Source organism: Pseudorasbora parva, chromosome 7 (genome assembly GCF_024679245.1).
Source record: "Pseudorasbora parva isolate DD20220531a chromosome 7, ASM2467924v1, whole genome shotgun sequence".
NCBI classification, from domain to species: domain Eukaryota; kingdom Metazoa; phylum Chordata; class Actinopteri; order Cypriniformes; family Gobionidae; genus Pseudorasbora; species Pseudorasbora parva.
Window position 1 is genome coordinate 45,359,877 of NC_090178.1, and position 18,564 is coordinate 45,378,440.

An 18,564-nucleotide genomic window follows, 5' to 3' on the forward strand; every position below is an offset into this window, starting at 1 on the left:
TATGATGCTAGATATAAACATGTCGACTTTGCTAAGCAAGATTCTCTTCAAATGTTGTTCCAGCATGACAGCAATTGATCAGAAGTAGAAAAGTGACTAGAAGTTTATGCTAGGTGTTTCTGAAAAGAATTACATGCCTTTCACGCAGAGCTATACCAGAGCATATATAATGGCTGGTTAAACTGGAATACGGGTGGTTAGTGATTAACACGCTGGTTTTGCGCTGAAAATACGTCACGCAAAAATGGCAACTACGTGAATTCACCCCTTGGTCCCTTATTAGAGAGTGGGTGCAGCTATGGCGTCAGCATCTCAAACAGTGTTGAAAGGAAGTGATGTAATCCGAATGGTACAGAGACTGAGGCGATGATAGGTAATTCACAAGAAGTATGTTTACATGCACTAATTTTCATCATTCGAATGAATCAAATCCGATTTCATCCTCTGAAAGTTCACTAAGCATTGCAGTCCAATCAACATATTCGTTCACACATTTGTGTTCCAAACAAATCTTCACGTGACCAGACTTACCGTGAGTAAAACTGAATTTATTTTTGCCTTGATGACGTCTAAAAAGAAAGCTGACATTTATGTCAGAAGAGCTCTTGTAAATATTGACCAGTTGGGAAAACGTGTGAAGTGATATCTCGCATGTAAATGTAGCTATTAATGTGGGACGAGTTGTGTCGGTAAAGTCAGATTTTGATGAACGGATTTGAAGAATGTGAAGAGACTGTAGTAATGGACAGGTCATGTAAGTGAGAGACAGTAACCCCGGGTCATCCTTTTGAACATGTTGCGCAGAGGCCAGCTTGACAAATGCACTGCAGCAGCCACGGACGCTGACGTCCATACCGTTTTCTTGGAGAAATGTTTTATACACATCTCAAAGTGTCTTCCTGAATTTGTGATTTTTGTTTTCTCTCAGAGAAAGTGATCCTTTGTTATGAAGAATTGCACTGACTATTTTATTTCTACTTTTTGTTTATTATTATTATTATTATTATTTGTAACTATTGTTTGCTGGTTTTTATTTTCGTAGTTATAGCTTTACCCACATAACATGAGCTGATGATGTGAGTGGCTTCCAAGTGGAGGTTCACCTTTTAAGTCCTTATCCTAACCCAAATTAGAGAAATTGGTGGCAGATCAGTTCAAAAGAGAAACATCCACTCATGCCCAGGATTTTTAGGTGACACTTATTTTATTTGTATTAGGGCAAGAATGCCAGTGGACTTCCTGCACACACAGGAAGTGGAAGGAGACACCAGCATTGTCACACTAGAGCTGTTTATTGTTATTGTTGTCTATGATGATGATGATGATGTCGATATTGTTGACCCACTATGATGTATTGTAACACTACTGTTGTGGTGCTCTAGTGGTAAATAAATTATTTAAGTGACAAGGGATGTTGTGATTGTGTGTGTGTGCGTGCTCTCGTTTAGAAATTTTTGGAATATATATATATATATATATATATAGTCCTAAAAATATGTTAAATACAAAATTACAATTATTTTATAAATATTGAAACAAGTATCCAAGGCTGGCGATCATTTATTATCAAAAAATACAGTAACAACTGTAATATTGTCAAATATTATTACAATTTAATATTTTTTTTTTCTAGTTTAATATATTGTAAAGTGTCATTTATTCCTATGAACAAAGCTGAATTTTCAGCATCATTACTCCAGTCTTCACACGAACCTTCAGAATTTGCTGAACATAAGATTAGAATTTGATTATTATAAATTAAAAAACAGTTGTGCTGCTTAATATACTCTTATTTAGTATTATTTGATGAATACAAAGTTCAAAAGGACAGTGTAAATGAATGTTTTTGTTAAATGTTGCACACTGTATGTAAAATAATAGTGCAATTTGATTTACTCTGCCTTATGATGAAAGCCTAAACATTTAATCTCCATTTACTCTATTTGTTTATTTAACTTGTATACATTGTGAACGTGAGCAAGCCGGCATAAACTACAGTACATTCTGTCAATGCTCTGATACTGTATATCCTCCCAGTGGCCCTTAAACTCTGGAGACTTGCCAGGCTCATTAGAGTTTGTGATTCCTTATTTAGGAGTGAGACTCAAGCAGCAGAAAGCTCTGGAGACTGTCAATCTAGAATTAGGTTAGGATTGATTAAGACTCAACTCAACATTCTACAGATAAATGCTCTGCAAACGGATGATGTCACACATATAGGCTCTGTGAAAATTGCTGGTTTTTACCAAGATCTTGGGACTGGTGTCAACTTTTTTCTCTTTTTTTTTTCTCTCTGATGCCATCTTGGTACTTCACAAAAGTCTTTCATAATTAAACACGGCAGTGCAAACTCTGACATAGGACACAATTGTAAAAACAACTTAATAAAATAAAACCTACTAAATAAAAACCTACTAAACAAAAACCTACTAAATAAAATTAAAAAAATAATCCACTGTGTGTGGGATTGCTTCTGGGTAAAAAATACTGATAATAATCCAGATTATTTCCAAAGATGTATATATTGCAAACATCCTGCTAAACATCTAATTACCTGCTCTTGTCCTGGAGTTTCTCAATGGATAGAAGATATGACGCCATGTCTTACCTTATAGATTATTGTATTTACCTAGTTTGGAAAGTATTTGAATTATTAGGAAGCCTTGATGGTAACCTTTTTTTGACTTGTATAAACAGTTAAAGAGGTTAATTGTCACCAGGGTTGGAAGGTTACTTTAAAAATGCATTTCAATTACAAAATACATGCTTTAAAAAGTCATTTGTAATGTATTTTGTTAGATTACACAAGTTTTGTAGATACTTTGGAATACTTTTGAATATTAATAATAAGGTATGTAACACAAAGGGACCTCATGGGCTGAAGTCCTCTCTGGACTCGGGACATGAGCTGGAGACCTCTCTGGACTCGGGACACAAGATGGAGACCTCTCTGGACTCGGGACACAAGCTGGAGAACTCTCTGGACTCGGGACATGAGCTGGAGAACTCTCTGGACTCGAGACACGAGCTGGAGTCTCTAGACTTGAGGCACGAGCTGGAGTCCTCTCTGGACCTGGAATACAAGTTTGAGTCCTCTCTGGATGGGAGACAGATTCATCTCTGGACTCTGGACGAGAGAATGCATGGAGTACGACAGGATGAAATGGTGAAGAAGGCACTTTAGGGACGTAATCTGGCCAAAGGTGCAGTATCACCCTGACCAGTCCAGGGGCAAAATCCAGGTAGGAGAAGGTGACTGACAGGGCCTGCCCCTACCCTTTTAATGAGGTTATGTCAATACAGTGCCCTTCCAATACACTAGAGAGATTCTAAGAGGGACTTGTGGTATATAACAGTCCGTAGCTGTATAGCATCAAGAAGGAAACAGGACATGTTTCCCCATTAAGATTTCAGAGACACGCTTCCAGACTTTATGTGAGAGTAGTCAGAATGTAACAGTTTTAGATACTACTTTGGATGCGACTAGCTTAGTGAACTCTTCACATTGTTTGGTTCCAACTGTAGAGACCTTGCAGCAGGGCTGGGGGACGTTGAGAAAGCATATTCGCGGATCAAAAAAACACTCTTCCGTTCCGATTAGAACATCAGACAGGTATTCCTCACTCAGTGACGCACCCACTGAGGATCCTGTTGAAAGTGCCCTAGTTATAGAGACACCAGCCCCCATAGTCACATGTTTACCGGGAGCAAAGCCCCTGACATCAAAGCAAATTTAAAAGTGCTGGCTAAAGCTAATTGTAAATTCTCGAAGATTATTATTCACGTCGGCACTAATGTTCGACTTTCCCAGTCGGAGATCACCAAAATCTACATTAAAGAGGTGTGTAAACTCGCAAGTACGATGTCAAAGGCAATATTTTTCTCTGGTCCCCTCCCTGTAACAAGGAGTGATGAAATAGTTAGCAGATTATCATCACTCAATGGCTGGTTGTTTAAGTGATGTTTGCAAAATAACATAGGGTTCATAGACAATTGGAAAAGTTTTTGGGGCAGACCTCTTCTCTATAGTAATTTGGCACATAGTCTTAGAGCTAAACCTTGACTCACCGGGGCCCAGGTCAGGAAGAAGACAAACTGGCTAAACCAACCGTCTGCTAGCTGTCTCATGTCATCAGAGTCAGCTAAATCCCAGCACATAGAGATTTTTTCACCTAGATATTATCACATAGAGACTGTGTCTGTTCCACGAATTAGCAAATACAAAAAAACATCAAAACCATTCAACAGTAAAAATTGAATTTATGTCCAACAAATAAACAACAGATATAATACAGATGACCATTTGATAATGCTCAGGTTGCTAAATATTCAATCCCTTTCGCCAAAAGCGCTTATTGTTAATGATATGATTATAGACCATAACCTAGATGTGCTGTGTTTGACAGAAACCTGGCTAAAACCTAACGACTACACTACTTTAAATGATTGCCCCCCCCCCCCAAGATTATTGTTATAAATACGAGCCATGTCTGAAAGGTAAAGGGGGAGGTGTTGCTGTAATTTATAATAATATCTTTAGTATTACTCAGAAGTCTAGTTTCAAATATAATGCCTTTGAAGTTTTGGTGCTTTATGTTACGTTGTGTAGTGTAAATGATAAATCCCATTTGACATTTGGATTTGCAATGCAAACCAATGCAATACTATTACATATAAAAAAACACGTTTTACTCACATAAGTGTGCTCCACCATTCCTCCGGATCCAATATAGAAGAAAGAGCAGTGTGTTTTAATCTCAATATTTCTACAAATTGTTTACAAACGATCCTGCAGTGAAATGAAGTGAACACCACTGTCTTCCCCAACTTCATTAAAAATAAAGTGCAACCACTCATTCCTAATATTAGGATCTGCAGGAAGCTTATGCAGCGACTGTGTTCTTCCACAACCAGGAATAGCGCAATATCTTGCTATATTCTTCAGCATGTTTATTGCTGCTGGCTAGCGTGATCTGATGAGTCGGTGGGCAGGGCTACACGTGCTTATTATTCTGTAGACCCGGTGTTTCGCCAGTTGATGACGTCAAGCTGCGAACAGGATTGTTTTCTGGGCCTGGTGTCTATAAAAGCTTTTCTTTGACTAACAATGATGTTTTCAGCTCTGAAATTTACAGGATATTCTTATATTAAATGGACTGCATTTTACCATATTACCATGACCTTTTCTATATCTAAAGCTCAGGGGAAAGTTGATTTCTCAATTCATCCCCCCTTTAAGACTTCTATGTAAATGCTATCCTCACATGTGAAATGAGCAACAGAGCTTAATTACTTTCACAAACAGTCTTTGAGTTTGATTCATAAAACAATCAGCCCTTCAATTCCAAGTTTAAAGTCCTTTCTTAATCCTGTTCTACTGTTTAATGTACAGATTAATTAAGGCAAAATTTTGGGATGACCTTTTTGTTTTGGAGATTCTTTAAAATAAATCCCATTTGTTGCCAAATGCCCAATGACATTTGAGGTTCTAAAAGTCACAGTGTGTTTTAAACTGCAATTAAGTTTTTTTTTTTAAGATTAAGGACATATTGATTCCTCGTGCTATAAATCTTGTTTGCTAATAAGATGACTTTCAGTCATCCCAGCAGGGTGTGCAAACACTGAACTGACGTGCAACTAGCTCAGCTGTGGCTTTGTGTTTGTTTTGGACTCTCACGTGAATCTTTAGCCAATGTCCCTTTCTTTAAATGTGGCTTACTTAGTTAGCTGGATGTTTCAAGATAACCTGGCATAAAGAAGCATAAACCATGATTTTCCATTCATTTGAAGCAAACTTAAATTGACCTAGCTAAAAAAAGTAGGCCTAAAGCCAAACATACTTTATACAAGTACGCAAATGCAGCTATGGTTCATTGACACTATGCAAGTACACAGTGCTGTTGTACTTTTTTAAAGTTCACAAATCTAATTTCTTTGAAATGTATATCATTAAACTAGATCATGTTTTATTCAGATGTAGCTAGATATAGATGTGTTGACAACTTGCTCAGCAGGATTGTCTTTAAACTGTTCGTCCATGCCAACCCAAAAGTGAGCTCAGTTGTATTGAATGTGCACTTATTGTGTACTTCAAATCTTAAAAGTAATAAAAAAATAATAATAATAAAAAACCTGTACTTGCAGGTAAGAAAAAAACTCACAAATAAATAAATTCATATAAAAGGCCACTTAAGTGTACTTAGAGTACACTTTCATTTAAGTGCACTTTGTAATCTTGTCAAATAAAATGTTTACCTTCCACTACATTATACATCATTATGTCTTAACAATATTTTGCCATTCTTTTAAATGGAGCTTGAGTGATCGAATGGAACTCAAGCGTAGTTCAGGCAGAACACTGATCGCTAAACGTTATCAGCTGACGCTCAGCTGATTTGTTACTCCACCTACTCTAATCAATTATAGTATTTAAGCTCATTCAAACTCATGTTCCTCAGTCTGTCGCACAGACATTTACACCCACCTCCACCCCTTCACCTCCTAGTATCTTCATTATCAAGTATTGGATTCTGTGTAGAACTCTTATTGTTACCATTTATATTTTCTGTAATATATGCTAAGAAACTTTTGGTTATTATGAAGGCTGGGGGGGATTCTGCTTCAAGGATGTATCTCGAGCTGCCTAGTATGGCAGCTCGAGCATCTTTGAGCCTAAGCCTAAGCCTTTCACCAAATCAAAGATTGTCTATTAATTTCATTCTCAAAGTGGTCCTGACTGAACTGCATTTGGTTGTATGATATTACATTTAAAGTTAATACTGTAAATGAAAATGCACTTAAAGGGTTTGTTCATCCAAAAATGTGCCTTTATGGGTCTTGTGAGTGGGAATGTACTGAATGCCAATGGAGGCCTTTCTGAAGCCTCTCTCAGCCATCAGCTTTCAACAAAAATATCTGCATTTGTGTTCCGAAGATGAACGAAGGTCATGTCCAACGTCATGAGGGTAAATAATAAATGTCAGAATTTTCATTTTTGGGTGAAATAACCCTTTATGTCTTACTTTTAAGAGTATTATTTCTGTAATAAGTACTCTTTTTAAAAGTATGCTAAATTGTACTTTATTTCTAAATGGGAGTATAGTTGCTAATACACATCCCTGAGACTGGCATATTTGCATTACTTTATGAATTGCACAAATTTAAGCTTGGATAACTAAAAAAATTTGCATTCCCATGCTTTTACATAGAGTACGTTTCAAGAGTTCATCATATTGGAAGAACAAGACCTAAATGGAATTGAAAAGAAGCTGGTTCATAATTTTACTTTGTTCTCACACTCACTTTCCTTTTATCACTTTGTCTCAGTTTCTCTCTCTCAGTGACTCCTTGCTCTCTACTTTTATTCCGTCAAGTTTTCATGTGAAGGCACACACACACGTTTGTTTTTGTGACATATTGGGACATTCCATAGGCGTAATGGTTTTTATACTGTACAAACCATATTTTCTATCCCCTTACATTGCCCCTGCTCCTAACCGTACCCATCACAGGAAACATTCTGCATTTTTACTTTCTAAAAAAAAACTCATCCTGTATGATTTATAAGCATTTTGAAAAAGTGGGGACATGGCCAATGTCCTCATATTTCACCCTCTCCTTGTAATACCTGTGTCATACCCATGTCATTATACACATTTGTGTCCTCATATGTCAAAAAAACATGTCCACACACACACACACACAAAGCTCTTGCAATCCAGCAGGAGAGGTTTGAGGTGAAAGGGTCTCCGGTCCCTTGGGATCTGAATGATTTGGGGATTCAGTGACTCAGCCGCAGCTGGCTGCACACAACAATGTGAAATTAGCAAGAAGCATTTTCAGTGGTGATGTCAGCACTAAACCATGCAGGGACCCCATTAGCACACAGAGGAATTTTGGGACTACTTGTCAAAGGCTGTTTGTGTGCCCATTCATGCAGAGAGAGAAAAATAAGAGAAAAGCAACGTTCCTCTTGTCTCAAATGTTCGTATGAAAATGCAAAGAATTCCTTTGATGCCGTGTTGACATCTGTCTCTAGTGCTCTTGGCCTGTCTTATGTGTGTCAGCTGTAATTGCCCTGCAGACAGAGGCTTGTATTGCATCTGTAATTACACAGGAAAGCCTGCTCCTTTGAGCTGCGGATTAGTAACTCTTTGTGTTAGCATTGAAAAGGGGCATGAAGGCAGTCCGAGTGAAGCATCACAAAGAATCAGAGTACAAAGTATTTCACCACCCACCCTTCCCTTGAGTTTGACAGGCGTCTTGGAGATGTCATGATAGAGAGAAGCAGGAAGAGATCTGTGGACATTCAATCCCTGCAGCGCCGGTCTGCCTGGCGATGGGGCCAGACTCCAGGCCCCCCACTGAACTACGGACCCCCGTAACCCTCGCACACATATATGGTCATATCATATACAGCCTAAATCGTGGGAGGAATGAGGACAAACACAGTTGAAGAAGGGTGAGAATGTATTTATAGCACATACTCGAGGCTAAGTGAGGAGATGGGGTGGTCTTGACAATCCCTCTGGGAAAAAAAGGCGATGTGCTGCAGTCATTAGTCCCTTTTTCACAAAGCCGGTGCTCAGTTTCCACATCAGAAAAAGCAGTTATGAGCTATTAAAAACTGTCTCTGCAACAGGAGATGCTTTAGATGCTCCTGATCACTCATGATAGATATCTTTATTGCAAAAAATGTATGCATTTCTTTTATTGTGGAATGCAACTGAAGCTAACTTGAAGAATGTCTTTGTTTTTGTCCAATGGACAAATGTTGTTTGGACTCCAACATTCTTCAAAATATTTTAACAGTTTGCACAAGCTTAGAAAAAGGATTGGAAAAACATGATGGTGACTATGATGTAATTTTCAAGTTTGGGTGGACTACACCATTAAGACAACAGTAAATGCAGGACGTGGACTGTTAACACTTGAGGAACCTAACATAAGCCATTACTATTATCTATTTACTTATCAATTTACAATGAGGTCTGATTAGTTAATGCATTAGTTAGCATAAACTAACAATGAGTGATATATTTTTAAAGCATTTAATGATTTTTGTTAAAGTAAAACTATAATTGTCTTAGTCTATTTTAGTTATTGTACTAACTATAAGTACATTTACAACTAATGTAGAGGACAAAAGTGATGTCCATCCTAGGAAAATTGAGATATCTTAAAATATGTTTTAAAGATTTTATAAGCATATCGCGCAGGAGTCCATGTTTTTATTTGTGATAATGCAATGAACATGCCCAGATATATTTTTTTTCTAGGCTGTCATACAAAGATATTATGCAGACATGCAGAAACAAGAGAGAAACAATTATATATGAATAACTGATTATGTTGCAGTCAATGCATGTGTCACAATTTACCTGTCACCTCTGCACTACAGTTCCCATCATCCTCCCTGGCTCCCACCTGCACCAATGCCGCCTTCACATATCGGAAATTTGATATTTTCCACTTCTGAAGTCGTGATTACGAGCTCACCGCAATCAAATGTTGAAATGGGAGGGCCTTCATGTGCAATTTTACCTAGGAAACTCGTATTTACGATAATTCCAATAGCCCGTGAAGGAACCATAACTTCATAATCACCCACACCTGCCAGCATTCACCCTCATCTGCTCCACACTACAAAAGCCTGCACCACACACATTACCATGGTCTGGGCTCAACTAGGACTAGAAGATGTGGACATGCCTTACCTGAGATGCCGACCTCCTTCTGCAATCCTGCCTGTCTCTAGTCTTAAATGATTGCAGCATGAGTATATTTCTTTCCCGATTGATAAGTTGTACTCTCTCACTTAAAATGGTTGAGTTTACCTGGAGGATAACATATTTTTTGTCCAGGCTGTCTTACAAAGAAATGAAGACATGCAGAAACAAGAGAGAAACAATGAAATATTAATAACTTATGTTGTAGTCAATGCATGTTTCATGATTCAGCTGTCACCTCTGCACTACAGTTCCCATAATCCTCCCTGGCTCCCACCTGCACTCACTCCACAATCAGCCGCACCTGCCAGCATTCACCCTCATCTGCTCTACACTACAAAAGCCTGCAGCACACACATGAGCTGTGTCCCAAAGTGAAGTGCGCGCACTTTGAAGGCCGCATTTGAAATGCGATTACGTCATAGCGGCACGACGAAGCCTTTCCCAATGTGAAGGCTGCACCCTCTGAAGGCCGTATGTGAAGTGCGATTACGTCACAGCGGCACTACGGAGGCTGTCCCAAAGTGAAAGCTGCTCACCTGAAGGCCACATTTGAAGTGCCATTGCATCACAGTGGTGTGACGAAGGCTGCCGCAATTCATGAGCGACTTCAAAATGCAACCCTTCGTTTCTCAGGCAAAGGAAGGGTACAGAAGATGGAACCTTCCCACAACTTCGCAGCCTTCCCTATCCCAGAATTCAGAGCACACTGGTGACTTCAGGATTTGACTGGTCCTCATTCCTGCGGCACTCGGTCAGATTTCCCATGAAGACCATATAGCGGTTGGTAACTCAAGTGTAGCCTGGATACTATTGAACACAGCGCAAGCTCTTGAAGTAAACAGAACGTTTGTATGTGCATTCGCACATTTCCCAGTTCCCTGCCCTGAGCAACCAAGATAAACTTTAATTTCCCAATTTTTACTTGCATAAATGCTATTTATTTCTCAACCATTTTCTCAAGAAGAGGAATCAGTCCATTATCTCCCTTTTCGATGTTTCCTTCTTTTAAAAAAAAAAAAATTCATACACTTTCTTTAAATAGTCTTGATAATATAATCTGCATATATTCATCCCACTCCCGCTATTCCGCACCGCACCATCCCGCTCACGCTGGAGTACCTGGACCGGGATGGGGAATAATGCACAATAGAGACTCTGGTAAGGCCCGAGCGGGACATCATCTTCTGGGATGGGTGCATATTTCCACTGTCCGCAGGTTTGCGGGGCTGAATCGGTCGACGGCTGGCATGCCATAAAAAGTAGATGCATCTAAGATGATGAGTTGAATAAAAATAAGTAGGCCTACTTAAATAAAGACTTGGATGTAATATATACATGTTTAAAATATATTGGAACAGTCACATTTAACATAAGAAATAAACTGTTAACTAATAGTTGCAATTTGACGATATTTAACCGGCTACAGATTTACATGCTTATGGTCCACTCTTCCATCTTCGTAGGCTTTGATGCATGTCAAAATCCAATAAAAAGCTCAATAACAAAAAAATACTCCATTTCTCTTTTTAAAATCTCCTCATGAACGTCCGCTGTCAGTTGTCACAAACCTGCATGGCCTATATCCCATTAACAACGCTTGGTTCATTGTTACCAAGTCTGGAATGGGGTTGCATTTATTCTACTTTTGCTTTGGGCGGTTTGTAGCCTATAGTCCACAGGTTAAGTTGTCTTTACTTAAGCAATATTTCTGCTTTTGGGATATTTTGGCCCATTCTGGCCATGATTCTGATACTTTTGATTAGCAAATGGAGGGGTTTTGTTGTTCAAACCTGGCAACCCTATTCCTCGGTTCACCCTTCGTGCACTTTGAAGGCGTGGCCTGGCCTTCAAAGTGCATGGCCTTCGAAGTACGCACCCTTTACTTTGGGACACAGCTATTATCATGGTCTGGTCTTAACTAGGACTAAAAGATGTGGATATATATTAGTGGTGGCAGTGGATCAGTGGTTCATGTAGGTTGTCTACAAACCAGAAGGTTGGTGATTCAATCCACAGTTCCACTTGACCAAATGTTGAGGTGTTTCCATGAGCAAAACCCTATTCGGATAGTATTAGTTTAACATGGGGACGTGGGGGTAAAGTGATTATTACCAGAGGTTCTCTGTGATTTTAATCCCATCCGAATGTGTCATCTCGGTAATCTTTACGGATCCATGAGTCCTCTCCAGAGCCTGCTCTCTACTGTGTTAACTCCAAAAATTGCTCCAGTCCTAGAAACAGTTTGAGGATTTTTCCCAGACCAAGAGTTCCTTCCAGAGTCTCAAGAGCCCGCTCACTCTCCCAAGCTCAGTCAAGAGTTCGCTCCAGAGTTCAGTCAAGAGTCTGTTCTGAAATTTGAGTCCATATTCAGACTGTAAACCTTATGTGTGCGGGGGGCACCTTAGAAGCACCACACCTAGTAGAATGAGCCCTGATAACTAGAAGCGAAGCCATACTGCGAGCCTCATAGGCAAGGGCTAATTATCCTACCCTTTTTAATGAAGTTAATGAAGTCAGAAACTTCTCTGATGCTGACTGCAGAAGTTTGAATGGGGCCTCTGATAACCCTTTCAGGACTATAGAAAGATCCCAAGAGGGAACATGGCCTGCAGATGGGCCTCAGCCACCTGGCACCACAACAAAAGCTAGATATCAGGGAACTCCTCCTCACAGAGACTTTGGGTCTATGTGGTCATAGCAAGTAGATATAGCAGCCATGCACAATTTAAGAGTAGCTGAAGATAAACCATCTGAAAGGTGCCATTAAAAACTCCAGCACTGAACAACTGAACCAGGTAGTAGGCTGGGTTAGATTGGTGTCTTGCACACCATGACAAAAACATTTCAGGGGATACAGTTTCCTAGTGGCAAGTCTAGCATTCAGAATGGTCTCAACAACCTCAGTTGAGAGACCTGCATTTATGAGCTGGTAGAGCTGGTCTATGAGGTCAGGGGCCAAACCCATGTATTCTATTTCTTGGGCAGGGGATGAAAGACTGTACCCTGAGCCTGGGAGTGTAGGTCTCTCCTGATGGAAAAAAGCGGTCCAGACGTAGCCTCGGTCACGCATGTACCATAGTAGTATCCAGCCCTAATGGAGCTGGAGGTAAGAGGGAGAACCATAGAGGGAAGTGGGTTGATTCTTTGAAGGGAAGAGATCTACAGCCACTTGCCGAATCTCTGCCAGATTTGCAGCACTTCTTTTGGTTGAAGCCTTCGTTCCTTGGGCCTCAGCCCCTGCCTCGACAGCGTGTTTGCTCCCAAATGAATGTGCCCTGAAATGTAAAGTGTATTCGGACAACAGTGTGGCTTGACCAAAGAGCAGAATCTAATACATCAAATCAGTCTACAACAACATGTGGTTCCAGGAGAAAGTACTTCAAAGCAAGACATACAAGCCTTTCCCTCCAGGCAATTTACATATATGCCTAGAGAGATTTTGGCCTTCCCCGATTCCTTGGGCAGGATCTAATTAGTAATTAGATGAGGAAACTCCCCTGGGTGCCAGTCAGAGCACAATTTTTATAAGGATGAGGAGACTGGTAAGCAAGTTTAGGTTATGTATTGATAAAAAAATACTTTTTTTTTTAACTAACAATGCAATGTTTGATTGTTCCCTACCCAGAACAATGTTTCCTGTGATGGGTAGGTTTAGGGGCAGGGGCAGTGTCTGTGTGTGTGTGCACAATTGCTACAAATTTAACATCAGTGCAAGAACAAAATGCAATGCCTTGCAAACGTGCAATGCCATGATTATATCGTCTGCTATTTGCTTCTTATTTATTAAATCCAGGCAATTGGCTAATAAAACATTGACTAAAATTAATACAATTTATACAAAGCAAAATTCACTTTAAAGAAAGGCTTTCTACAAAACAATCTTAATAAAGTGGTCAAAATAATTTCTGACCAACTCCATGTCTTCTGACATGTAGCGCATCTTATGTGTCCTATCTTATCCATACCATTCACTTTTCATAATCAACACTGATGAAATTAAAAAAGAAAAAATAAATTTGAATATTTAATAAATATTAAACAAAATATGTTTTAAGTAAAGTAGGCTACAGTACAGAGACATTTCATGTCGGAGTGGGAATTGAGCAAATGGCGTTTAACCGGTGAGTTGTTCATGAGTAGAGCGTTCGCTTGGGCTGTGAACGATTGAGTGGAGCGTGCTGGCATAGAGTGGAATATTAAGCTGAGTGTCACACCACTCTGCTTCGCTCATTACAGGTTCGTAACTTTTCAGAATCCAAAAAAGAATGTAGCTGTTGGTCACGCTACACCGTTACTTGTTGGATAAAGTTGTTAGCTGATGACAAGCTACTGAAAAATGAAGTTAAGCTAGTAGCATTGCTACTTTGAGCTCCACTACTGCCCAACACTGGTTCTTAGACCATATTTTTGTCTGCTGGGACACTGGCCAGAAGTAGGAACACCACAATATATGTTCCAAATCAAATTTTGGGGGGAGAATGTTCATATCATCACAGCAATCACAAAGCTACTAGGCTACAAAAATGAACTGTCATTTAACCCTAGTTTGCACTCTAATTATATTTATCACACACATAATGATGAAAAATGCAGTCTGGATTGGAAAACCACCAAAACTGTGATGACTTCTATAATCGTCAATGTGAGATTATCCCTACATTGCTACACATTAACATATGAGAGCTCTACTTTGTTGATTACTCTTGAATACCACATTAGGAGGTGCATTAGAGGCATTTCAGTGTGTGAACTCAATGTCTCTCTCTGCTGCTGTGAGAAACCTTGCCTGCCGCTGAGTGAGGGGAAGTTTAGGATCCCTGTGGAGCATTCCAGCTTTACATATAAAATATGACCCACCACTGTATAAAATAACAATTAAAACTCAGCAGCCCCTGGAAGTAACCCAGCTTCCCATTGGAGGTGCAGAGAAGCTCAATGTGTTTGGATGTATGCTGATCATTCATGTTAGTTCTACTAATAGTATTCTGGACTTGTTTTTAAAAGGAGGCTGACATCTGCAAGACCACTTACCATCACAAAATACTCTATAACAGTAGAGGACTCCACATCTATCAGCTGACATAATGTGCAACAATAGGTTAAACCTTTTTGTATAAAACTAGCAATCTGAATGATTTATTACACCTTGGATATTTGGAAAACCCTATTTAAGATACATTGATTTGTATGAGTACCATTTTATGATAAACCCAAAGTTTATATCTGACAATTTAGGGGGAAAAAATCTAGCAACTTGATTTTTCTTTTGATTTAATTTTAAGTTAATTATAAGTTGGCTGAACTTCAAATGGTCAAACTAAGGTAGTAACACTCACATTTCCATTTTACCTATTCAAACAAGTGACCCATTAATTGTTGTAGTAAGCTTTGTCAACTCAAAAATGATGAACTACTTGCAAAAGTTCTCAGGTTTTCTAAGTAAATGATGTTCACGATGATGCATCCAGATCAGAGATCATCTTCCAGATGTAGCTGAACTGCCACTAAGATGAATGGGAATGCTAACAGTTACTCCTCTCTTCAAGTGTATGTGGACTCTTCGCATGCATTAAATCATCATATCATTACTTTATGAACATTTATCTAACTAAGGCTAAGTACTGTCGGCTGCTAGTTTAAGTCTCACCTCTGGCTGTGATAAGCAGGTTTATTTGGACCGTGCCAGGTGAAACATTCCTCATAGCTGTGTTGGTCACCATAAGCTTATTCAGCACATAAGCAACCAGTGTGTTTCATCACCTCATGAGAATGAAGCTCTGTGTGAAAGAAAGGTTTCCTTCAGTTCAGTTTGTTCCTCAAACTTACTAGTCAGTATTGGTTAGCTCCTGGTCCAGATGTGCACCAAAAGAAAGTTAAGATGGTGAAGCTGATCAATGGTCTTTCTGGTGATGCCGGTTTACCGAGGTCAATAGTGCTGGTGAGCAGTTAAACTAGTCTTTTTAGTATGACTACGTTTGAGAAAAAAAAGTTCTTAATTGTATTGAATACACTTTTATTCTACTTTTAAATATTTAAAGAATATAAAAAACTAGCATATATAATATTAATTAAATAAAAGTACTTAAAGAGTGTACTTTCTTATCACTTAAAGGTTCAGTGTGTAGTATTTATGAGGATCTATTGACATAAATGCCATTTAATATATATAACTATGTTTTCAGTGGAGTATAAAGACTGGACTGTTATGTTTTTATTACCTTAGAATGAGCCATTTCTATCTACATACACCGCGGGTCCCCTTACACTACAGTCAGCATTTTGTGCCCTCATGTTTCTGCAGTAGCCCTAAAAACACAAACTTCTCTAAAGAGTGCTAGTCACTCTCTGCTCACTCCAACGATGACATTTTTGTCCTGTGTCGGCCACCGTAGCTTCTCAACTGCTACGGGATGCAATTCACAACTTCACTGCTAGATGCCGCTAAAAATCACACACTGCACCTTTAAGTTCAATTTTAAAATTGCACTTTGTAAACATGTCAAATTAAAGGTTTTACCCTAAAAAGCATTTTAAATCATCATGCTTTAATTAAAACAAAAGTTTAATGCTTTGAAGATTTATACATCTTTTTTATGTGTTGACAAACATACTAAAGCACATTTACAGTGCTTGATTTTAACCATTTGATATTGATATCAAATTATATCTAATCAGCCAATCACAGTTCAGTAGACATGGTCAAGATGATCTGCTGAAGTTCAAACTGAGCCTCAGAATGGGAAAGAAAGGTGACTTTGAATGTGTCATAATTGTTTGTGCCAGACAGGCTGGTCTGAGTATTTCAGACAGCTAATCTACTGAGATTCTCATGCACAACCATCTCTATGGTTTACAGAGAATGGTCAGAAAAATATAAGTTCCATGAGTGAAAATGCATTTTTTATGTCCGAGGAGAAATGCCAGATTGGTTTGAGCAGAAAGAAAAATTCTGAGTCTGTTCCAGTGAGAGTGATTCTTGATTCCGTTGCAGTGGGAGAAATTCCAGAGTCCGTTCCAGTGAGAGAAACTTCCCAGTCAGTTTTCTAGTAAAGTATGTTTCCTAGTTGGTTCCAGTGAAGGAAACTCCGTTCTAGTGAGTGAAATTCCAGAGCTGGGCCCAGAAAGTGCAGGACTGTCCATAATGGCTCTGGCATTGTGTGTCTGGGCCACACACTCATCCGCTCCAGCCCCTAAGCCCAGTCCAGTGATGGCTCCAACCCCTGAGTCAAGGCCACAGAGGCTGTTCTATCCTGGCCCTCTGAAATGCCTGCACTTCCCTAGCTCCCCAAATTGCCTGCAACTCCTGGCTCCTCTATTGCCGGTGTCACCCTGAAGGCATCCTAGCCTGTTGGCAACTCCCCGGCTATCTGCCATGATTCCAGGATGCTCACCCTCTCTTTTTGGCATGAGGTCACACCTTCCAAGAGGGGGGAGTTATGTTTTGGTTTTGATTTAGATTTTATTGTGTTCAGTTTCTGTTTGCCAGTTAGACCCAGTTTTCCTGTGAGTTTCATTGTTTAATATCTTTCACTTGCTGTCTCCTCGTTAGTTTTCCCATGTGTTAGTTTATCCCGTTTACCTGTGTCTAGTTAATTATTTCATTAGCTTTCCTAATAATTTTTCCATAACATTCCTTTTTTTTGGTCTGTATTTAAGCCCTGTGTTTTTTAGTCTGTTCATTTTCAGTTTTACATCATGTTTCACTGGTTGTTCTACATAAGTTTCTTAAATGAGAGTGTTTTGCTTCTAGTTTTCTGCTGAACTTAGATCCTGCATTCATCCTTCATTGCAACCACATGTGGCACCAGCAAGGTGTGCATAATAAAGTGGCCAATGAGTGTTCATATATACGTATATAGTTAGACATGTCTCCTAACAAGAGAAAGTGTTTGAGCACATCTATCAGTTCCTGTGGATGAGATGTATTGGTGGAGGGCAGCGAGGTCAGAGCAAGGTAACAATAACCGTCACTCCTTTAACCCTGTTGTACCTTGTCTGTGTAAGGAAGCAATTAAACGGCACTCAATCTTTGGTGGTGATGAATGCTCTGCACTCAGGTACCAGTAGGGATATGAGTGTGACCCGAGGAACCCGCTCAACTTGTGGTCATGGACGCTGCTCTCCGCTTCCAAAGATTAATGGCGTATAATGGGTTGCACCCAGCTTGCTGAGATTAATAGCACGTAATGACTCGCGCCAGCCTCCAAGATTAATGGCACATAATGGTTTGCATTGCTGGGCGTAATCGAGCTGTCAGGGGTGGCTTTGAGCAATTGCAGAGCCAACATCATTTTTCATATGTCCCTAAAAAGTCCTGCACAGCTTTGATAATTCCCAAGTTTGCCAGGCCTCCGGGGAACTGGTGCACCTCTGCTGTGTCTCGAGAGCCTCAACCTACAGCTTTTCCTGGTGTGTGCTTGAGTGTGTGCTGTTAATCTTGCACATATTTGTGACTGGAGTCTTAGGACACCCACTCTGGCATATTGTCTCTGTTCACTCTTTAAAAACAAAGGTTCCAAATAAGGGTTTAATGGGGCCATAGAAGAATTATTTTTGGCTCCCCATAGAAAGTTTCAGTGAACAGTTCTGAAAAGAAGATTTTAATAATAATCTAAAGAACCTTATTACACTATAAAGAACCTTTGTGAAATGTAATGATTTCAAGGATTTTAAAGGTTAACCATCAAGGTTATTAATAAAGAAGCTTTATTTTTAAGAGTGTTAGACACCAAGTGCATTTTAAACAGCATCCATGTAGTTAAATCAGGCCTCTGAAAAGCAGATAACATCTTTTGTGTGCATGAACTACAGGCTACAAAAACAAACAGAGGAT